Source organism: Erpetoichthys calabaricus, chromosome 6 (genome assembly GCF_900747795.2).
Source record: "Erpetoichthys calabaricus chromosome 6, fErpCal1.3, whole genome shotgun sequence".
Lineage (NCBI taxonomy): Eukaryota > Metazoa > Chordata > Cladistia > Polypteriformes > Polypteridae > Erpetoichthys > Erpetoichthys calabaricus.
The window spans coordinates 24090734-24112614 of NC_041399.2; positions in this window are offsets into that span (position 1 = coordinate 24090734).

Sequence of the window (21881 nt, forward strand, 5' to 3'; positions counted from 1 at the left end):
CACAGATACATGATACCACCCCAAGCAGAGAGGGGGCACTGCCTCCACTAACTACCTTGTCTTCTGTTTGCTCTGCAGCACAGAAAGGATGCCCAGTGAGAGCAATTCACTTCACCCCTTACAATTCCTGGGCTATAAAACCAAGACCAAGAGGCATCACTTATGGCTAAAGCCACCTGAAGATAGGAGTTTCACAGTCTGACCGAAAAGAATCTTTTTGAGAAGCCTTGAAGCTTGATTGCAGAGATGCAACCTTGTTTTGTTTAAATGTTTGAACCCATTATTTTTGTGTGTATTTCCGGCAAGTAAATATGGACAGCTGGCCAAAGTGCTGCAGTTGTACCAGCCTGATTATTATTTATTTTATTTTTTTTTGTAATTTTATTTATGTAGCACCTTTCATACACTCAAGGACACTTTACACTTCAATACGCTCACTAACAAGACAGTAGTAAGTTTTCAAGGAGTGTTATTTGAACAGATCTTTGAAATTTAAGATTATTTCCTCGTGAAGGTCTGAGAGGAAGGAAATTCAAAATTTTAGAGGCTATCACTCTGAAAGCTCTGCCACCCATAGTTACTAACCTGTATTTAGGTACAGTGAGTAACTTAGCGTCCGATGATCGAAATTCACAGGCAGGGGTGTAAGGAAGCAGAAACTTCGAATAGATAGAGGGGCTAACCCATGAAAGGTTTTAAAGGGGAGAAGAATAATTTTAGATTTTGATTCTTGAAGAAATCAAGAGATTCTTGTTACTCTGACCAGTGTTTATACTTTTGTACCATGGACATTTTTACCAGCATTGTTCTATTTTTCAGCATTGCTCTATTATTGTTTTTATAGCGCTAGTTTTTTTGTTTTTTTTTTATTTAAATAGAAATACAAATATGAACACAGAATGAAAATGAAACATTGCATGTAATATTTTAAAAATAGAAATACAGGTAAAGAATACAGAATGAAAATGAGATGTATTTGTATTTAAAAAAATAAATCTGTTAGATGTTGTTGTTGTTTTTTTTTTGTTTTTTTTTTAACTTGTATATGTAGTATAGAGAAAATATAGTAATCGTGACAAAATTCAACCTCGAAATTTTGCATTTCCACGTTCCTTGTGCTCCTGAGCAAGTTTTGACCACTTTTGCAATTGTGTGTGTGTATACACAAACACAATAACTTGAGAATACTTTGAGCTAGATAAATGGAATTTGGCATATGCTTGTTATATTAAAATGTTGGATTTCTATCAACATTTGGGCAACATATGTCAACCGGAAGTAGTACTTTTACATGAACACATTTCAGATTTTTTCAAATAAACTGGTACATAGCTTAAATAAGCAATTGAAATTTTGTATAGTAGTTTTTCTTGAGAAATTGCATTATAAGAGATAAATAATTGAAATTTTCTATCGCCGTTCGTTATGGTAAGAAACAAATATGCAGAATTTCACCATAATTGCATAGCCAGAAATGATAGGAATTAGTATTATTACGTATGCATTACTACCATTCTATAAGTAGAGATACCTAATTTTGAATCTGTACTTATCGTTGGATATAAAATTTGACCTTGATCAGGTGACTGGAAGTGGTATATTACTGACCACAAACAATCGGCTTTGAAATTTCAGTTTGATCAGATTACTGGAAGTAGTTCTTTGACATATAAACTTGCATTATAAATAAAGATAAGTGATTGAAATTTTGTAAAACTCATATGAAGTTTCATTATAATCGGACAACTGAAAGTGGTATCTACTTCACCTTAACAGGTATAAGGAAAGTTGAGAAGAGAACAATCCAGATATATAAAAATGGTTTACGTGTGGTGCTTTAAAAAAGACTGGCAAATTGGCACTCATCAATGTCCTTAATATAATAATTATAGTTAGCATACAGAAGTATACTTCCGACATTTGGTATGGATTCTTGTGACACAAAAGTTTGTCTCGTAGGATTGATGTTTTCATAGGCATCAAATTTGTCTACCTTTTTTATCCAGAACTAGAGATTTCCTAGAATTTCCTAGAATTACTTTCACTGAGAAGACTTCAATGTGTCTTCTTTACAGTTGATTCTATGATATTGTTGGAGGTTTATCTGTTAAACAAATTATCATATTTTGACATTTAGTTACTTGTTACTGTCTTTCTTAAGGCAAAGTGTATTCAACAATTGTTTTGAGCTGTTATATATATATTAGTTTTTTTTAATTTTCACTTTTGCTTTTTTTGGTTTTGTGCTTAAAATACAGCACTTTTAGTGATTTAATAGTGTTTGTGAAATTTTCTTCATTATGCTGGTTCTGAATTTCCACAAAAGGTTATTTTTATTGAAGAAATTTACACAACTTTGTGCTAGTATTTGTGTTTAATACTTATGTATGATTGGCTACATATGAACATTAACAGTTGGCAAATTTGTTACTCATTTTGTTTTTTTGGCAAATTTGGTGATGGTTTGAACTTATTTAATACATTTTATTACAATCAATTAAATCATTTTTATATTTCTGGTAAGAGATCATTTTTAATTATGGATATTCTTTAAAATTTTGAAATTTACATACTGTACCTTTTTGATTTGCGCTACATTTACTTTTTTGTCCTTATGTTTAATTCCATGGGTTGTATTTCATATGTTTTGATATTTTATCAGTTTTGTACTGTTTGTGAATTGATTGACATTTCTTGTTTTCCATATTTTTTTTTAATTGCCTGAGCTTTTTTTATTTTTATTACCTACATTTAATTTTTTATTTGAAAATGTGAGTTGAAAAGCAGGCAGGAGAAAATTTAATCAGTTGCATATATGTTTATGTTCTGATTTTTTTCATATAAACAGGATGAGAGTTAAAGACAGGGCTAAAATATTTTATTAAAGAAATACAGGAAAGAATACAGAATGAAAATTAGACATTAGATGTAATTTAAAAAAAAAAAAAAAAAAAAAAGTTGAAATGCAGGTATGAGCACATAATGAAATACGGATAGTAGATAGTGTTTAAAGAAATACAGGTATGAAAATACAGAACGAAAATGAGACATTAGATGAAGATGAGGGCACGATTCTAAAATGATTTTGCCACGTCATTTTTCTTCATTCCAGAATCGGCTTTTTCCAGGAATGCTAATTTTTCTTTCAATGTAAACTGACGCTGTCTTTTTTTTTTTTTTTTTGTTCATCTCAAAGAAAACTTTGAAGAACTCTAACAGTGTGGTATCCTCACACAACACAACTATCCACACAATCGGTTGAGCACTGACTCCAAATTCGGCTATTTGTATGATGTCACACTTGCATGCTTGCAAAGACTGCCCAAGACCAGACATTTTGCAACACTCTGTCTTTCTTTTTAAGACAGCCAGTTGCAGGGTTCCCAAGTCTTGACACGTCATTGTTTTTTGCATTGCATTATTATATTTAGTGGCCATTTTTGGTCAAAAAAATGTTCATTATCCTGAGATTTACATTCATTAAAACAAGTTTTTTGTTTAACATTCTATTCTATGAACATTTGTCAGGGCCCACAAAAAAAAAAATTGTTACTTTGGTATTCGCTATAACAGGATTTAACCTATATACATTGTGGGTGTGTGTGTGTATATGCACAGTGATGGTTGGTGGTGTTGTTTTTTTTTTTTTGTTTTTTTTTATAAATTTCACTCAATCTTCTGTTTTATATTACTGTATTTTTCCCCACATAGGACTGCAAGACTACCTCACAGGGGTGGCAGAGGTTCCCTTTTCACACCTCAATAGAAGGAGGTCATTTGCACCATGGTCATAGTATTATTTGCTGTTAGATTGAGGCAGATGCTTAGTGCTGTTATAGAAGACAACAATGTCTTTGGAAGTTTTCAATCTGTTAGCATCTCCACTATCGACAGACTTTATGGACTTTGCAGCTGTGAGGAGAAAGACATTAAGTTCATGTGCATAGTCTGAGTCATTATGGTGGATGGACACTATTGCATAATGTAATTTGAAAGATGAGACCTGTAAAATGCCAAATAGTTGTATTGCAGAAAAGCATGCTATTGGCCTTTAGAGAAAACGTAAAGAACCGAACCTTCTTTAAGATTACAAAATATTTAAGAAAGACATCTTGGATAAAGGATATGCTCTTAAGGTACCCACAGAACAGTTGTCACTCAAAGACCGTGTGGTACATTCCTCACCATGGAGTATATCATCTGAAGAGAAAGTGGTTTATGATTGTACAGCTGCTTTACCAAGGGATTTCACTGAATGGACCTGGCCTAACCAATATACTCATTGGAGTTCTTTCAAGATTCAGAGAGGAGCCAGTAGCATTAATGGAAGACATTAAATCAATTTTCTACCCAGTAAAGGCTCCTGATGAAGGTACTGATCATCTTCATTTCCTGTGGGCCACCTCTGTATCTAGGAACTGGATTTGATCTTTCTGTGTATTTAAATTTAACTTTTTTGTGTTTTCAAGGTGTTCATTAAGTGTCTCAACATATTGATGGAAAGTTTCCACCCCATATTCCCAAATCCCTAAAATGTCATCCAAAAATTGGAGATAAATACCAGGCACCAGCAATACTTCCCCTTCCCATAGGGCCATGTAAATATTTGTATTCAATAGCTGAGCCCTTTATTTGCAGATACCATTCTTCATTAAATACAAAATCATTCTGTCTCGAACTTAGTTCCATTAATTCTCAATCCATTCTCTTTTTGTCCTAATTCTCAGATTTAAGCAATGTTCTATTATTGCTATTGTTTATAGATAGATACTTTATTAATCCCAAGGGGAAATTCACATACTCCAGCAGCACCTTACTGATACAAAAACAATATTAAATTAAAGATTGATAATAATGCAGGTAAAAACAGACAATAACTTTGTTTAATGTTAATGTTTACCCCCCCGGGTGGAATTGAAGAGTCGCATAGTTTGGGGAGGAACGATCTTCTCAGTCTCAGTGGAGCAGGACAGTGATGGCAGTCTGTCACTGAAGCTGCTCCTCTGTCTGGAGATGATACTGTTTAGTGGATGCAGTGGATTCTCCATAATTGATAGGAGCCTGCTGAGTGCCCTTCGCTCTGCCACAGATGTTAAACTGTCCAGCTCCATGCCAACAATAGAGCCTGCCTTCCTCACCAGTTTGTCCAGGCGTGAGGCGTCTTTCTTCTTAATGCTGCCTCCCCAGCACACCACCGCGTAGAAGAGGGCGCTCGGCACAACCGTCTGATAGAACATCTGCAGCATCTTATTAAAGATGTTGAAGGACGCCAGCCTTCTAAGGAAGTATAACCGGCTCTGTCCTTTCTTACACAGAGCATCAGTATTGGCAGTCCAGTCTAATTTATCATCCAGCTGCACTCCCAGGTATTTATAGGTCTGCATACAGTCACCTCTGATGATCACGGGGTCCATGAGGGGTCTGGGCCTCCTAAAATCCACCACCAGCTCCTTGGTTTTGCTGGTGTTCAGGTGTAGGTGGTTTGAGTCGCACCATTTAACAAACTCATTGATTAGGTCCCTATACTCCTCCTCCTGCGCACTCAATCTAATATACAAGTTTCACTTTTTGAATGGAATTACTGAAATAAATCAACTTTGTCATGATATTCTAATTTTATGACCAGCACCTGTATTACGACAGAGGCAGAAAATCAGACTCAATGGGAACATGTTCGACAGAGCGGGCGCCAGTCAAGAGAGGTTCAGACATGCGAGGATACAGAGAAGAAAGCACTGAAGAAAGCAAATATTTTTTGTATTTATTCTATAATCGGTCTTTGATAGGTAACATGGCTAGTATCTATGTAACTCTTTAATTTTAATGTCATAGGATGTTTGTATTTTAAGTATCTGAGAAACACTTTATTTTATTTATTTATTTTTTTGTTATTTAAAGGGGCTCATTTCCATGAAACCTGTATTTAAGCAGTAATAAATTTACTCAATGCATAATTTTTTTTTTGTACTTGAACTCTTTAAGAATTAATATAAATATCTCTTTATATAACTGCAATTGCCTAATTTGCACTGCCTGTAGGAAGATCCAGTTTTTAAGGCAGTGAACTAAGAGATAAATGTCAGAATCAATCATTGCAGGAAGCAATTCCCTTAACATTTTGCAGTGATAGGAACAGAGAGATAACAAGTGTGAACCCTTATTCAAATTAAACTTCAGACTGTGGAACTGGAGACAAAGTGTAAAGAATTGATTAGAAAAGAGAAAATCAAAGGTAATGGGGAATAGATTGGACTGGATAGGGCACAGCACATCTACTGAGTACAGAGCAATTTTACCACTAGAGCTAAGAGCCTGTATAACTACAGATGTCAGAATGCTGGAAATGTCAGCTGGGTGACCAATTAAAGGCTTGAAAGTAATATAATAGGATATTTAGATTAAATAACTTGTGGCGTATTTTAAGCTGGTTCTCTGCACCTCATTAAGTTTCATCTGATATTTATTGTGCTATGAGACACAGAGGGGACTTGAGGGTGCCACATCTGTCCCTTTTAAATTTCTTTGTGTTTATTTAATTGTTTACTTTAGGGCTTAGTGGGATTCCTATGGGAAATAACTGTTAAGCTTGTATGTTCTGTAAAACATAATATGAATCAAGGAATTGAATTTGCACACGTGGACAGGATTCTCGGTAACACTGCAATTTAGTGTGTTCTATAGTTTATTCAACTAAAATAGAAAACCTTTTGTGATCAAATTTCATTGTTTCCTGCATTTGTTTAATTCAAACACATGCAACTAATAAAACCAAAAAACCTCTCCTTAGCCACAAGGCTTTGTGGTCAAAAGATTTAAAAAAAAAAAAAGATAAATATAGGAAGAGCCAGGACAGCAACATGACAGAATGTCAGTCCAATCACTAAAACTAAAAATAAAAAGACAACACTGCACAACAATTTTTTGAAAAGTCTTGCTTCCTGAAACATTTTTGCCGATTTGTGACAGGTACACATTGGGTACACACAAATATAGTTTTGGTTTTACTGCATCACGGAGGAACTCTGAGAAATAGACATTTATGTTTACTGACAATATTTAGTCAGGTTTGTTTTGCATAAGCTATTAAATTCAACAGAATTAAGTGTTTTGCTCCTGATTTTCTTTTGTATTCAATGTCTGGTGCATCATGTTGCACTGTCCAACAGTAGTCAGCAAGCAATGACTGATTCCAGTTGCCCTGGTATCGTTTCTCCATCGTAGCAATGTCCTGGTGAAATCTTTCACTGTGTTCGTCATTGACAGCACCGAGATTTGTGGGGAAGAAGTCCAAGTGTGAGTGGAGGAAATGAATCTTGAGTGACCTGTTGCACTTCATTGTCTTGTATGCTTGAGAAGTTTGTCTACCAGATGAATGTAGTCTGGGGCTCTGTAATTGCCCAGAAAATTGTCAATAACGTCTTTGAAGGCTTTCCAGGCAATTTTTTCAGGCCCAACTAACAGATCTTCAAACTGTTTGTCACTCATAGCATGTCTGATCTGGGGGCCAACAAAATTGTCCTCTTTGATCTTGGCGTCAGTTATTCTTAGGAACATCTGTCTTAAATAACGAAAACCTTCACCTTACTTGTTCAGTGATTTCATGAAATTCTTCATGAATCCCAGTTTTATGTGAAGAGGAGGCAAAAATATCTTTGCCGGGTCAACAAGCGATTCATATGCCACACTTTTTCTGTCCTGGAACTAACATTTTAGGGAGTGGCCAGTTCTGTCGAGAATAGTGTGACTCTTTGGCACGGCTGTCCCATTCACAGATGAAACAACAGTACTTTGTCCTCACAGGTGGCGCAGTGGTAGTGCTGCTGCTTTGCAGTAAGGAGACTGTGGAAGATTGTGGGTTTGCTTCCCGGTTCCTCCCTGTGTGGATAGCACTTTGAGTACTGAGAAAAGCGCTATATAAATGTATCCATCCATCCATTTTCCAACCCGCTGAATCCAAACACAGGGTCACGGGGGTCTGCTATATAAATGTAATGAATTATTATTATTTGTATGGCCGAGCGGCAGTCCTAGTAACAGAGCAACGACTTCAACTGGAATATCTGTGGAGATGTTATACTGGCTATACTGGATGTGCTTCAGCAACAGTTCCATATTCTCATGTTTCTTTCATGTGTGCTGCATAGCCAACACGTACTGAAGGATAAACGTTGCCATTGTGTAGCAGAACAGCTTTAAGGCTTAACATTGATGAATCAATGAAGAGACGCCACTGTTCCAGGTTGTGATCACAACCCAAGGCCGAGAACAATCCTTCAATGTCACAACAGAAACAGACTGTCGACTTGTGCAAAAAATTTGGTTATATCATGATGTTGGCCTCGAAACACAGAAATTTTCATACCTGGCGACAGCAAACTCCATTCCTGCAGTCTTGAACCCAGCAGTTCGGCTTTTGCTTTTGACAGACCCAAATCTCTGACCAAATCGTTCAATTCAGACTGTTATCAGATGTGGATCGCCTGATAAGCACGGTTCAAAATCCGGGTCACTGTCAGTACCCTGCATTGCAGTTTCTTCATCTGGTTCGTCTAATGTCTAATCCTCTGGTGGTTACGGAATTGGAAGACTGTCATCATGTGGCACGGGTCTTATTGCTGAAGGCAGATTAAGATATTCAATTGACTTGTTTTTGGCAGAGAAACCAGACACATTAGTCAAACAGAAGTAACAGTCTGTCACATGCTCTTTCTGTTCTCGCCATATCATCGGAACAGCAAACGGCATCGTCTTTTGAGAGCCTCTGAGCCAGGCTCTCAGACTGACAGCACATGTTGCATAGCAAATGTGAGGCGCCCATTCCTTGTCTTGATCACCAATTTTGCAGCCGAAATAAAGATAAGCTTTCTTCACAAGAGCAGTCATGCAACGTCTCTGAGGCGCAAGTGTATATTCGCCACAGATATAGCAGAATGTATCATGGCTGTTACGACATTGACGAGACATATCGCCCAACACCAAAACGTGTATAGCATCAAGCTTACTTAGTTATATTGCTACAGATACTTTACTATACTGGTACAATATATACACACTGACTATCTCTATATTAACCAAATGAGCAGGATCGGTGTATGCAAGCCACCTTTATACCATGCTGAGACAGCGTCAAGCTCGTTCAGACCTGCCCAGGATGTCCACTTCCACAGAACAGCTTCCAACCTGGCCTGATTCCATGCCTGGACATGCCCAGGCTGCACAAACCGTTGTTGATAAGTCACTTGCAGGAGCGAAAATGTTTGGATACAAATATAAGAAAAAATCATGACAAAACTGAAACGGTACTTGATGGGTAAATTTTGATGTAATGTTTGTGATCAGCACCCAAAAATCTATAAGAAACACCCAACAGTGTTCAAGAAGCAAAAACTTTGTTCTGCAGTGCAATCAATAATTCAAAAAGATCTCAAGTTGTCCACTCCACTGGCCACCCAGCCTCTCACCATCTGAGCATCAGACCCGCAATCCTTTTTATTGGAGTCCGGGAGGCCCATTGGTACTAAATACTGAGAGCTAAAGAAATATTAAAGTTTAGGAAGACTTTCAGAAATGAACAGAAGTGTGAGGGGCTTTTCTGAGAGAAGTTAATGCCAACTCGGCAGTGTAACAGTTATTCTTGAACCCCGACCCAGACTTCAGTGGAAGGAATAAGAAGATAGAAATCATATAATAAACAAAAGTCGCAAATTAAAATGTTTTGGAAGAGAGAACTGAAATAACATAACCAAAAACAAAATATAAGATGACAGTCATAGATATGTAACAAAGGAATGTCTGAGCAAAAACCAGATCAAAACGCTAATGAGAATGCTAAATCTTTTCTGTTGTATTCAAAGTTGGACAGCCAAGAAGTATACAATGCTCACCTTTTATGCCTTTGACCCAATGACATCACACACACACTCACTTTTTGTTGACCCTACCTAACAATGGCAATAGAACATTAAAGTGTAGTCGAGAACAGGCCATTCAGCCCAGCAAAGTTTGTCGGTCCTATCCACTTAGTTTAGAAGAATTAACATCAAGTCTTGTTTTGAAATTTTCTAAAGTCCTACGATCTACCACACTACCTTAGTTAACTTATTCCATGTGTCCAATGTTTTCTGTGTGAAGAAAAACTTCCTAATGTTTGTGCAAAGTTTACCCTTAACACATTTCCAACTGTATCCCCATGTTCTTGATGAACTAATTTTAAAGTCAGTCTCAATCCACTGGACTAACTCCCTTCATGATTTTAAACACATCACTCATGTCGCCTCTTAATCTTGTTTTGCTTAAACTGAAGAGGCTTAGCTCTTTTTAAATTTTTCTTCATAATTCAACCCCTGCAGCCCTGGAATCAGCCTAGTCATTCTTCTCTAGAACTTTTCCAGCGCTGCTATTTCCTTTTTGTATCCTGGACACCAAAACAGCACACAGTACTCCAGATGAGGCCTCACCAGTGCATTATAAAGCTTCAGCAGAACCTCCTTGGACTTGAACTCCACACATTGTATTATATAACCTTACATTCTGTTAGTCTTAATGGCTTCTGAACACTGTCTTACAGTTGATAGTGTTGAGTCCACTATGACTCCTAAATCATTTCCATAAGGTATACTTATTTTGGGATTTTCAGACCTCCCATTGTGTATTCAAACATAAGTTTAATACTTTACATTAAATCTCCAGAATCTGTGTAGCGGTCAGGGGTCGCTAAGATTCACACCGTCCAGGCTGACGGTGATTTATTTATTTTAATACAAGAGATCCCAGGAACGTCCCCAGCCTTGGATCGACCCACACACACTCACAACAGAGACCAATAAAGCACACTGGGAAAGGCAAACAATTAAGAGTATAATGAAACACAATTAACTAAATGAAAACGGTAATACCACCCCTGACCCCTTCAGCGATATTACATTTAACATATATACACACAAACACCACACAGCAAAGTCCATGAAACCAAACCGGATGAAATGAGAAGTGACGAAGATAAGTCCAGCGATCGGTATGCTGAATGGATGAAAGAGAAAACAGTCCTACCGGTAGTTACTGAAAGGATGAAATCAGATGGATGGTTCAGGAGCGCTTCCTCTTCCGAGAAAACCAATGAATCCAAACGCAGTCCTCCGTGCACAGGTAGACAGTGATCCAGACTCCAACAAACGAATACAGTCCAGGACACAATGATTAATTAAAGTTCCAACAATAGCAGGCAGCACGACAGATAAACGTAACACACAATGCACCAAACAAAACAAAACTTTCTTTTTTTTCCCTTTTGCCCTCTGCCCTCTTTTAAACCTCCTTTGACCCCAGCAGCCCCTGCAAGGACTGCTGGGAGATGCATTTCTTAGAAAGTAGCACTGTTATATCTGTATGCTGTCCAAGTTTTTCTGTAATGAATCAGTGGATTCTAGATTATCTGCCAATCCATCTACTGTAGATTGGTATCATTTGAAAATTAACCAACCTGTTAATTATTCCTATCGTGTGTGTGTGTGTGTATATGTATATATACCCTTTAACTCTTAACATCAGACAATTCTGATAATGTTCCTCACACCATAGCCCTCTGCTTCCTGTGTCTAAGCCAATTTTGCACCCATCTACACACCCATCCTGAACCCCCACTTCTTTTAGTTTGATGCCAGTCCTCTCCAGTGGCACCTTTTCAACTGTTTTCTAAAAAATCATGACAAATAATATATGCAGTACTCTGATCATATCCTTTTGTTGCTTCCTTACAGAATTCAAACATGTTAATAAAACAAAACCTTCCTCGTCTGAACCCTGTCCAACTGCTTGGTAAAACTCCTCTTGCCATTGGTCGCTCAATCTTATCCTAAATAATTGTGACAGTGTGGGTTGGCTCCATGCTACCAGCTGCTTCCAGAGCCTCTTGAACCTGCCACCATTAATAACGTAACCAAAGGATGAGCAAGGCAAATGAGGACACTCGCACAAAGCAAGGGGTAGGTGCATAAGTGAACAAGCGCTTTTATTTAAACTCCACAAATAAAGCAGTGTTCAAATAGTGCAGTGCAATCTTTAATCAATAAAAAAATCCACAAAACAGTGTTCATGTGGTGGTGGTAAAATCAAATTTAATAAATACCCCTTAAAACAAGGTTAAACACTCAGGCAAGAAAACTGTCCTCTAAAATCAAGTGCCTGGTGCTTCCCTTTGAAAACGTCTCTTCTGCTGCGAGGCCTTGCAACAGAGAAGACACCCATCCAACAGACACAGCCTTACAACTCCTCCTACAGGTCCAGGGCCCTGCTGTAACCTTGGTTCCCAGCAGGGCTCACAATCTGGACACAGACTTGCAAAGGCTTAGGTCCCTGTGGCCTTCACAGAGCTCCCCGACTCCCGCTGCCTTCCTGGTCTTATGCAGCAAGTCCCACCAGCAGGTTACTCCAGCTCCCTGGTCTGCAGCTGGAGTAGCCTTCACTAGTCCCTGTGCGTTGCCTGGGCGCTCCTTTTCAAGGGGCTCTCCTCCCCAGCTGCCTGACTCCTCACTCACTCGCTCTCTATCATCATTACTGTCCCGCTCCTGCCTTTTTCTTCCCTCCTTTCTTTCTGCCGGTCTTCTTCCAATCTGTCTTGTGCAGGCTCCCCTTTATAGTGCCTATTTAATTGGGTGTAGGTGCAAGGAGCTGCACCCTCCATGGCATCTCTGAGGCAGTTTACTGATCCGCCCGCCTCTGTACGTGTATGCGACATAGCCAGCCAGCTCCCCAGTTAAACACAGGGAGAAATGCACGCCTGCACCTTCTCGGGGTACGATTATTTAAAATTGGTCACCTTATGATGAGTCGCTGACCCACTATACCCCAATAATTTCTTCCATTAATTTACCTGTGATGCACTTTAAGCTTACTGAACTATAGTTGCTTGGATCTGCCCGATCACCGTTTTCATATAACGAGATAATATTTAACATTTTCCAGTCCTTTGGAATTTCCCGTTTTCTGTGACTTTCTAAAAATATGCACCAAGGGTTTGTATCAGTACTCGCTATTCTCCTTAAGAACTAAAGGCATAACAACCATCAACGGAAAGGTCCCAAAATGGTAGTTCCCAGAAGAAAAACAAATGGCACTGTGAGAACATTGTTAAATATGCGTTTGAACAAAAAATAAGCTTAACCAATAGATTTTATGGCCTCCAAAGCCCCCAGAACAATTTTTAAAAAATATTTATAGAGACCAAGGAAGACCAGCAAAACAATGAAAATAATGCCAGACCATTATAGCCCTGGCTCTTGTTTCTTGTAGCAGCCTTTTACAGAAGCTGTCTCCTTTTTGTTTTTAATAAACTTTGTTAATGTTAAGATTACCATTTGGGATGTTACTATACAGTTTTAAATGGATTTTTAAATTGAAGATAAGCTTGCTGGCATCACAGATCAGAGCATTTGCTCAATTCAATTGCTTTTCAGAAGAACTTTGACCTTGAGAGATGTCACAGGGAGAACACAGACCTTACCTTATGTGTACAATATCTGAATGTAACAGACTGAGAACATAAAGTGGGATAAATTTCGTTTTTCCGTATTCAGCTGGTAACACTGTGTGTGATCACTACCTCATAAGAAGCCCTTTAACACCTTCTCAGAGGAGCAGCCTGTCCAAGGAAGGACAAAGCAAAGATCTGAATTGAGGATAAAAGTAACATGGAAAGGATACAGACCTGTCCTGACGAATAATTGATCACTTTTAAGTAACTTGAATCAACGGACACATCTCATGACAAATCACGGTGTGTTCAGATACTGTGGCATTTTAGGCACTTCTTATTTCAGAAAGTCTTAAATGCTGGACAGGTTTCATTAGATAAGATCAGACAGAGTGGAAAAGTCACAATGGGGACTGGAGATTTGAGAATATGACCACATTATAATTTAAATTAAAATATGAAATTCTGACTAAATTCATCCATTTTGCCAAGATAATTTATATCATTCTAATTAATGCTTATTAGCTCAGCGACAGAAATGTATTCCCCTTGTTAATAAACACTCTAGATAGATAGATAGATCGATACTTTATTAATCCCAGGGGGAAATTCACATACTCCAGCAGCAAAAAATATTAAATTAAAGAGTAATAAAAAATGCAGGTAAAAAACAGACAATAACTTGAATAATGTTCAACGTTTACCCACTCTGGTGGAATTGAAGAGTCGCATAGTTTGGGGGAGGAATGATCTATCTCTATTGATGAATCATGTTGACCCAACAATGCTGGTGACTTCAACTAGTGACATTCGGGAGGAGCGGACACCTACCAGCATGTTCCATTTGTGGATGCAACAAGCTAGGTGTGCTCTATTCATATGTCAGTGTTTTAAAGTGTAAACCTGTGGGACAAGTGGGCAGATCTGACCACATCTTACTCCCACCTATTAGCCTGTTATCAGAAAGCAGCACCTTTTAATGAGCAACTTTGCCTTATTTTTCAAGCCAGATTTGGTGGGGTGGTTGTTGTGGTTTATTTGTTTTTCTTTAGCTTTTTTAAAGTTTTAATTTCCCCTTGGGGACAAAAAAAATATTCTATCTATCCTTCCTTTGAATTACACTTCACAGAGGAATGGAATTGGCCTCTTTACGCCAATCACTGGAGAGCGGCCCTGATAAGTAGTTTTGTGGTTTCTTCAGTGCATATCCACTGGCACCTCCTTGGTGTTCAATGTTCGCCTTGCCACTCCCAGCTTTGTCCTTTCACGCACACCACGCTGCCTCTGCCTGTTTCTGCTCACTCGGGGTCAGACACAACTCTCATGCTGCACTGTTCACCAGCAGAGTGAGCTCCAAGGACAGTAGCTTCATGTGTTGGCTTGTCCAAAGTGCTCTGTGTGCTGTATTTGCGCCCTCTTCCTTACCAGTTCTTCATGTGTTCACTTCATAGCCAGCTTCTCCAGGCATTCCTGCCCAACTCAGACCTGAGGAGTGTGTCCTTCTGTGGTCTGGACCCAAAGGCATTACAATGAGCTTCTCTTTTGCTTCTTTGAAATAGTTTCCTCTTGTTTGTTAAGCATTATGGCAGGGCACTACCAGGTGCATTTATCTGACCTTTTAATGAGCACCTTTGCCTATAAATATCTTGCAGAGGCATTGAGTATTTTGTGCTCCCTTTGTATTACTTTCTTTGTTTAATTTCATCTTTTGACCACCAGGCTTGATATTCTAATTTTTAGACTTTTTTGCTTTTGTTCCCAGGTTTTTGCTGATGCACACAAATTAGTTTCAGATGATTCCAAGATATGTTTGCGTATAACATTTTACACTTTCTTGTGTGCTCAGGAAACTCACTCGCGAGCACACGGAGCTTTCTCAAATGCACATGAAACTTTCTGGTGTGAAAGGGAAATTAGAATTTGTTGTTTTTTTTACGCCAGTCACTTCCTGGGTTCCATTAACTTTCATTTTATGGTGTCTTATGTAAAAATACATTTTATATTTTGTCATTAGTTATATTAAAAGTGATGTTTCAGGAGAACTTTTTTTTGGCTTTATAAAAGAAGCATTAAAATAATAAGAATAAATCATTTCTGCCCACCTTAAAAAAAAAAAAAAAAAAAAAAAAAAAAAAAAAAAAAATCATCCTAAACACGCATCCTAAATGCATATAGTGTCCTATCTGACACTATAACAGGGGAATCAATTATTTTATTTGTTTTTTTTTTTATGTTTTATTAATTTTATTAAAATCGGATAACATTCCATACATGCAAGTCAAGTTTAACAAAACTAGGTTTGAAACAATTCAGACTCAATTATTTCTAAATGAAAGAAGAGAAAATTCAAAGTAAATTAGTAGTAACAAGATTATTCTAATAGTGTTTGAAACTATTTTAATCTGTCAGATTGAAGTATCGCACAGGGATAAGGACAACCAAGCAATAATGAAACATCAGACTGTAAGACACACGTTAACTTTTCTTTCATTAAACTATTTTACATTACTAAAGAAATCAAGTGACATGAAAGACATAATTAACTACAACATTATAAAAAGGATCAAAGTCAATTCCTAGTTTCCTTTTTGTGAATGTATTTATGAACTGTAGGTATAACCGAAGGCTGCCCCCTGATGCAATACTTAATTCGTCTCTTTACGTTTCTAATGATTTTCAGTGTAAATTTTGGCCCAGTCACTGTCTTTCTGGGGACTGTATGTTCTCCCTTTGTCCATACAGGTTGAAACATTGTATCTGACATTTGAAAAACATAAGCATAGGTTGAGGGGATGTCTAAATTGGCATGGCGCGAGTGACACTTGGTCTGTAGTAGGATTGTGAGTAGGCCAGCACACCACACTTGGACCTGGGATTGGCACCGTTAAAGTACCTTCAGAAAGTATTGAGACCCCTTCACTATTTTCACATTTTGCTTTGTTTCAGTCTTGTGCTAAAATCATTTTACTGTGTGCATAAAGAAGCTTCAGCCCCTTCTTTCTCAGTACAGCACTCCTCCAAGAGCAGTACTACAAAAAGATCTGGAAGCTTTTGGGTAGACTGAGCCAGAAAAATCTTGTTTGGATTGATACATTGAAAGCTTTTGTATTTGACAGTAACACCACTAGAAGTGGCATTCAAGACCTGGCAGCAATCACTTGAGATGTGTGAGGAACCAAAAACTGACAACAAAGAAGTGGAAAAAATAGATTGCTCCATTTTTATGTTCTCTTTTTAACTCTGTGCTTATTGAAGTTGGCAAACTGATTCTTCTTTGAATGAAAATGGGCATCTAGTTTAGACATACTGTACATACGAAGGCAAAGGATTTTTTTTCAATACACATTTCTAATTTTTTTTTAGATTTAGTTAAAGGCTTGAGTGTGAAATTTCTTAAGAAGCAAAGAACTCGTTATTCACAATTCCTCATATGTGATTTAGGTTCAGTATATACAGTGTGCATAACTTTTTACAGATTGCAGTCACAAAGGAAGTTGCCACCACAGTTCAAATGCCAAGCCAAGAGTTTCCCAGATGAGTGTTGTTTAAAATTAGTCCTCCACTCCAATTGGAGGAATGCCAATTTGATCACCAATTTTCCAACTTGTTGTTTTTGACATTCAGTTATTAGATAATCTACAACAATATTGTGGCTGACTGGGCCTGAAAAATTCTGGACAAATGAAATTAAGATGAGACATTCTCTCATTCAAGGAGGCTTGAATGTTTGTCATTGTAATAATCGACTCCCTATAAACACGCGAGTCTGCATTTTTGCATATGAATACCAAGACAAATAATTGTGCAACCATCCCTAGTCTAGACCTGCACCACAGCCTGCAAGTTGTGCTGACAACCTATGAGCCTGACTTCATTACTATCACTAAATCAAAAAAAAGGCATGTTTCTTATTAACAAAGTAGTCATTTAGCCCGTTACAATAACGGGCGCTAGAACAGTAGTGCATAAACATTAGTAGGAACAGTCTATATTAAATGGCAAGGGACTTTGACCTCATTCTTTTTGTTGCTCGTATTTTTCCTTCTTTCATCCTTTCTTTTGTTGATGTTTACTTGCTGAGCTGACCGTTCTTCGTGGGCTGCTGCCATGTATTGTGTGTCTTTAATTTTCTGTGACAGTAATACTGTCTTGTACGTCCGCTGGCATGTACGTCTGTAATATACCTTTAATTTTCTCTGGCGGTAATACAGGCGTGCGCGTCGATAATATGCCTTTAATCTCCTCTGACAGTAATACTGGCTTGTATGTGGCTGTAATATGCGTCACTGTATTGTGTACCTTTAATTTCCTCTCGTAGTAATACTGGTTTGTATTTCCGTAAAACGCTTGTAACTTTCTCTGACAGTAATATCGCGCATCACACCGTGCCCTGCGCATGCGCATTTCACCAGAAGACGCACACAGGGATTTTATTAAAGAGGATGCAGAACACACAAACATGATGTGAATTGTCAAGTAAAAGAATGAAATGTATGTAAAGAAATGTGATACCATTTTAAAATGGGACTTGCTTGTTTTCACAGAATGCTATGTATTTGTGTTTTGATTCATGCACTGAGAGATACAAGAAGTTTGTCATATTCACAGTAAAAATACATGTTAAAATCATCTAATGAAATTCTTACTTTGCTTGCTCACCTTCATATACAAAGATAAAGACAAACAAATAGCAATTACAATTATAGGATTAGATGTGTAAAATGTGTGTAAAATAAAGGATGGATTAGAATTCTTTGAAAAGGTTACTTAAAAAGGTAATTACCAATCATCTTCGGTCTGAGTACAGTGTCGTGTACGTTAGTTTCACTATCTGTGTAAATGTCGGATGACCAATTCATGTTGTCCTCACTGTTGGCTGACTTAACCAATGATTCATTTTCGGTTTGTTCCTAAACTGGCTTTACAGCTTTTTGATTATATGCAGTTGTGTTTTTGGTTGAAGGCTCTGCTCAACTTATGAATATGGATGAGTTACAATAGAGTGGCAGAAAGCATTAGAAAAATGTGTTTGCGTTTATGATGTTATTTCATACATAAGAACATTAGAACAGTCTAGACGAGAAGAGGCCATTTAGCCCAACAAAGCTCGCCAGTCCTATCCACTTATTTCTTCCAAAAAAACATCAAGTCGAGTTTTGAAAGTCCCCAACGCCTTATTGTCTACCACACTACTTGGTAGCTAAATAGCTTATAGTTTATAAGATGGCAGAAGAATGTTGCCCTTAGTGTTATCTATAGATATCGTACTAAAATGGGTTATCCTGAGTACTGCTCAGAGTTAACTGTTTTCACATACAATTAAGTGCCGAAGAGATGCTCGTGGTTAACAGCAACGAGGTTAAGAGGCAACCATGAGATTACCTTTCAGGTTAGAAATGCCTTTTGAATGCTATGGGATTATAACAGCTCTTGCCGCTCATCCCAGGTAAACTAGGATCCCTGAGCCTTCATTTCTCATTAATGGGACAGGTCCCGTTGGACACACCCATGCTGTTGGTCCTCCATAATGTGCAGCCAAGGACCCTTTGCTGCTCTGGGGCACTTCTGTCTGGTTCTCCTTGCTGCATAGGTTTTGCCTGTTACAATATATATACTCTATACATTAAACATTATACTACCGTATAGTACTGTTACAGGCAAGACCCAACATTGATTAAATTTACTATTTTGTCCTGAAGGATTTTTCCCAGTAGCAACAGTCGAAGAAATTATTTATTATGAAATAGCTCTCATAAAAATACCCGACAAAAGTAATCACCGTGCTGCCTGAATGCACTGTGTCTGGTCACGGAAAGCAGGTATTAGATGCTTTAGGCTCAAACTGCCTTTTGCTAGATTAAGAAGCCTTTCTATTTTTCCTCCCAGTTGCTGCCATGGAAATTTCTCTAACTTGGTATTGTGCTAGAAATGACAGAACCACCTGGACAGTATCTGTTCTGCAACATTGCCTTTGAAAATAGGTACATTTCAGGATCAATCGTTTCCAAATATCTTGCCCTGTTATTTTTTCAAACAGACTGTAACTACAGAAAACTGGTAGGCTTACGCTGTAAAAGAAAGGAAGCAGTGAAATTGGAAATCTTAAAATAGATATTTAAATAAATAATTAAAGGAAGGATACAGTTTGAATTTCTCAAATAATAATAGCATATCTTTCTTTCATGTTTTCAGAAAGAACTGCCAGTCATGCACGAGATCAACAAGAATAACGCTCGGCTTCCCTTCGTTTCCACCATCCATTTTCTTAAACTGTTTAATTAAATACAAAATAGAAATGACCCGCTGACTTTAGTGGCAGCAGTGGAGCTTCCTTGTTTGCTACATGCCCATGTTGGCATTCCAGTTTTGTAACACATGCCAAAGGTTGATTGCTGTCTCTTGCAAGAAAGACTGAGTACACTTCAATAAGCACTGGATTATTCTGCTGAGATATGCCCCAGCAACCCCTGTCGTAAACTGAGAGAAGCAAGTTTGGCAAATGTGTGAGTGAGATAATCTTGGGCCCAGTAAAATGTCATTTATAGTTTTGATTGTTCACAAATGGCTTGCAAAGAGATGCTGTAATTATGGCTTATGTCCCACCACCAGCACATTTTTTTTTCTTCCCTTGTAATTCCACAAACAGCCACCAGGTGGTGAATATTTACAGAGAAAACCAGTGCCCGTATTTATCAAGCTGCTCAGAGTAGGACGATTGGTCCAACTGGCTCAGAAATGTCATAGTGACACAATTTTGTGCTACCCTTAAAAGTACAAGTAATAGTGGTTTATTATGTTTCTAATTTAGGAAACGACCCCTCACTTCACAAGGATTTAGGAGCACTCATGAGCTGTCCTAACTCACTAGGAGCTGACAGAAGATGGCGTTAAGGCAGCAATCAGCATGCACATCCTGGGAAAAGTAGAATGTTTTGGAAATGCTGCACAACAATAAACTCTAAACTAAAAGGTATCGATTTGACAGAGATGGAATAATATTTGTAACAGATTTTGCATGTTACGTGATCGCTCCATCTACATGAAAAAGCCATGTGCTATAAACCAAAATGAAAGTGCTAGTAACATTGCATTTTTTGGCTACATGGAAAATGCAGCTTTGCAATAGCGATTTATTTAGGCTTGTCACCAATCATTTCCCAAATTTTGCACCAGACTTTGACAGCCGTAGAACGTGAGAGGTAATACAGATTTATACATTTCCCCACCCTTCTACTTGACATAATGTTGTTGTTCTGAAGTTGTTGCTGTGATTGACGGTCACGCACATAAATGTTGTTGCCCCAAGTGTGGATGAGAATGCATATGTGAATCACATGCAGGTGGTCACAGATGCAAACTGTATCATTCTTGAGAAGTGGCCTGGTTCAATGCATGACTCTAAAGTTGTCCATGAAAGTGGCATAAACGTTTTATTTTGTAATCACACTCCCTTGGATGTCATCTTTTCAAAGATAAGGAATGCCCTCATAAGAAATGGTGTTCTGACTTGGGGTTCAAGCACTAAAGAGTCTTCAGCTCTCCAAAAATGCCTCCTAAAGGGGGTATACTGCCAAACTTCAGATATAAGAACAAACACCAAATCTTTATAAAAATAAGTTTTTATTTCTAGAAAATTCTTGTAACAAGAATGAAGCTTCCAGGAGTACAAAAAGAAAATTGAAGTTGCCTAAACAAGAAGGCAATCCAAGTCTTGACATGACATTCAAAAAGAGTGGATGAAAAACAGAGCAGAAGGGTCAAAAGTCCAGAGATTCACAAAAACATTAAGCTCAACAAAAGACATAAGAATTCACCATCTCCAGAGCACATTCATAATGAACCGCCAGGAACTGTGGGAGCCCGTCCACTCTTATAGGGTGGAAAGACATTTCCTGGCAGTGACTGCCAGGTGGCCCTGTCTTTTGGTAGACCACCCACATAAAATAAGAATTTGAACCCCAGCCAGAGAAAAAATCCTGGTTGAAACGTAACAGATGTCTGACAAGTCATTTTTCATTTTATATTCCTGTCTTAATCATTTTTCTTTATATTCCTTGCCTTGAATGTCACCTGAAACAGGCTGGCATGTCATGAAACAGTGTTGCCAGACTCCGTTGATTTAGATGCTTCAGCGTGACATGACTGCAGGCAAAGTTACAGAAGACTGGAAGGATAGATCCGATTGTTGAGTGACTTCACCAGAGTAAGACTGATACATCAGACTAGTCCATTTGAGAGATTGTTTCAGTTCTGACACCCGTGATGTTGACGAAACCGCCAGTAGATACAATCCCAACATCGGTTACAGGATAGAGAATGATGGACTCCATGCTGTTGTTGTTTTGGAGACCCTCTGCTCACATGTCTTAGGTGTTTGACTCCAAAGCTAGGCCAGACACAGTTGAGGAATGAA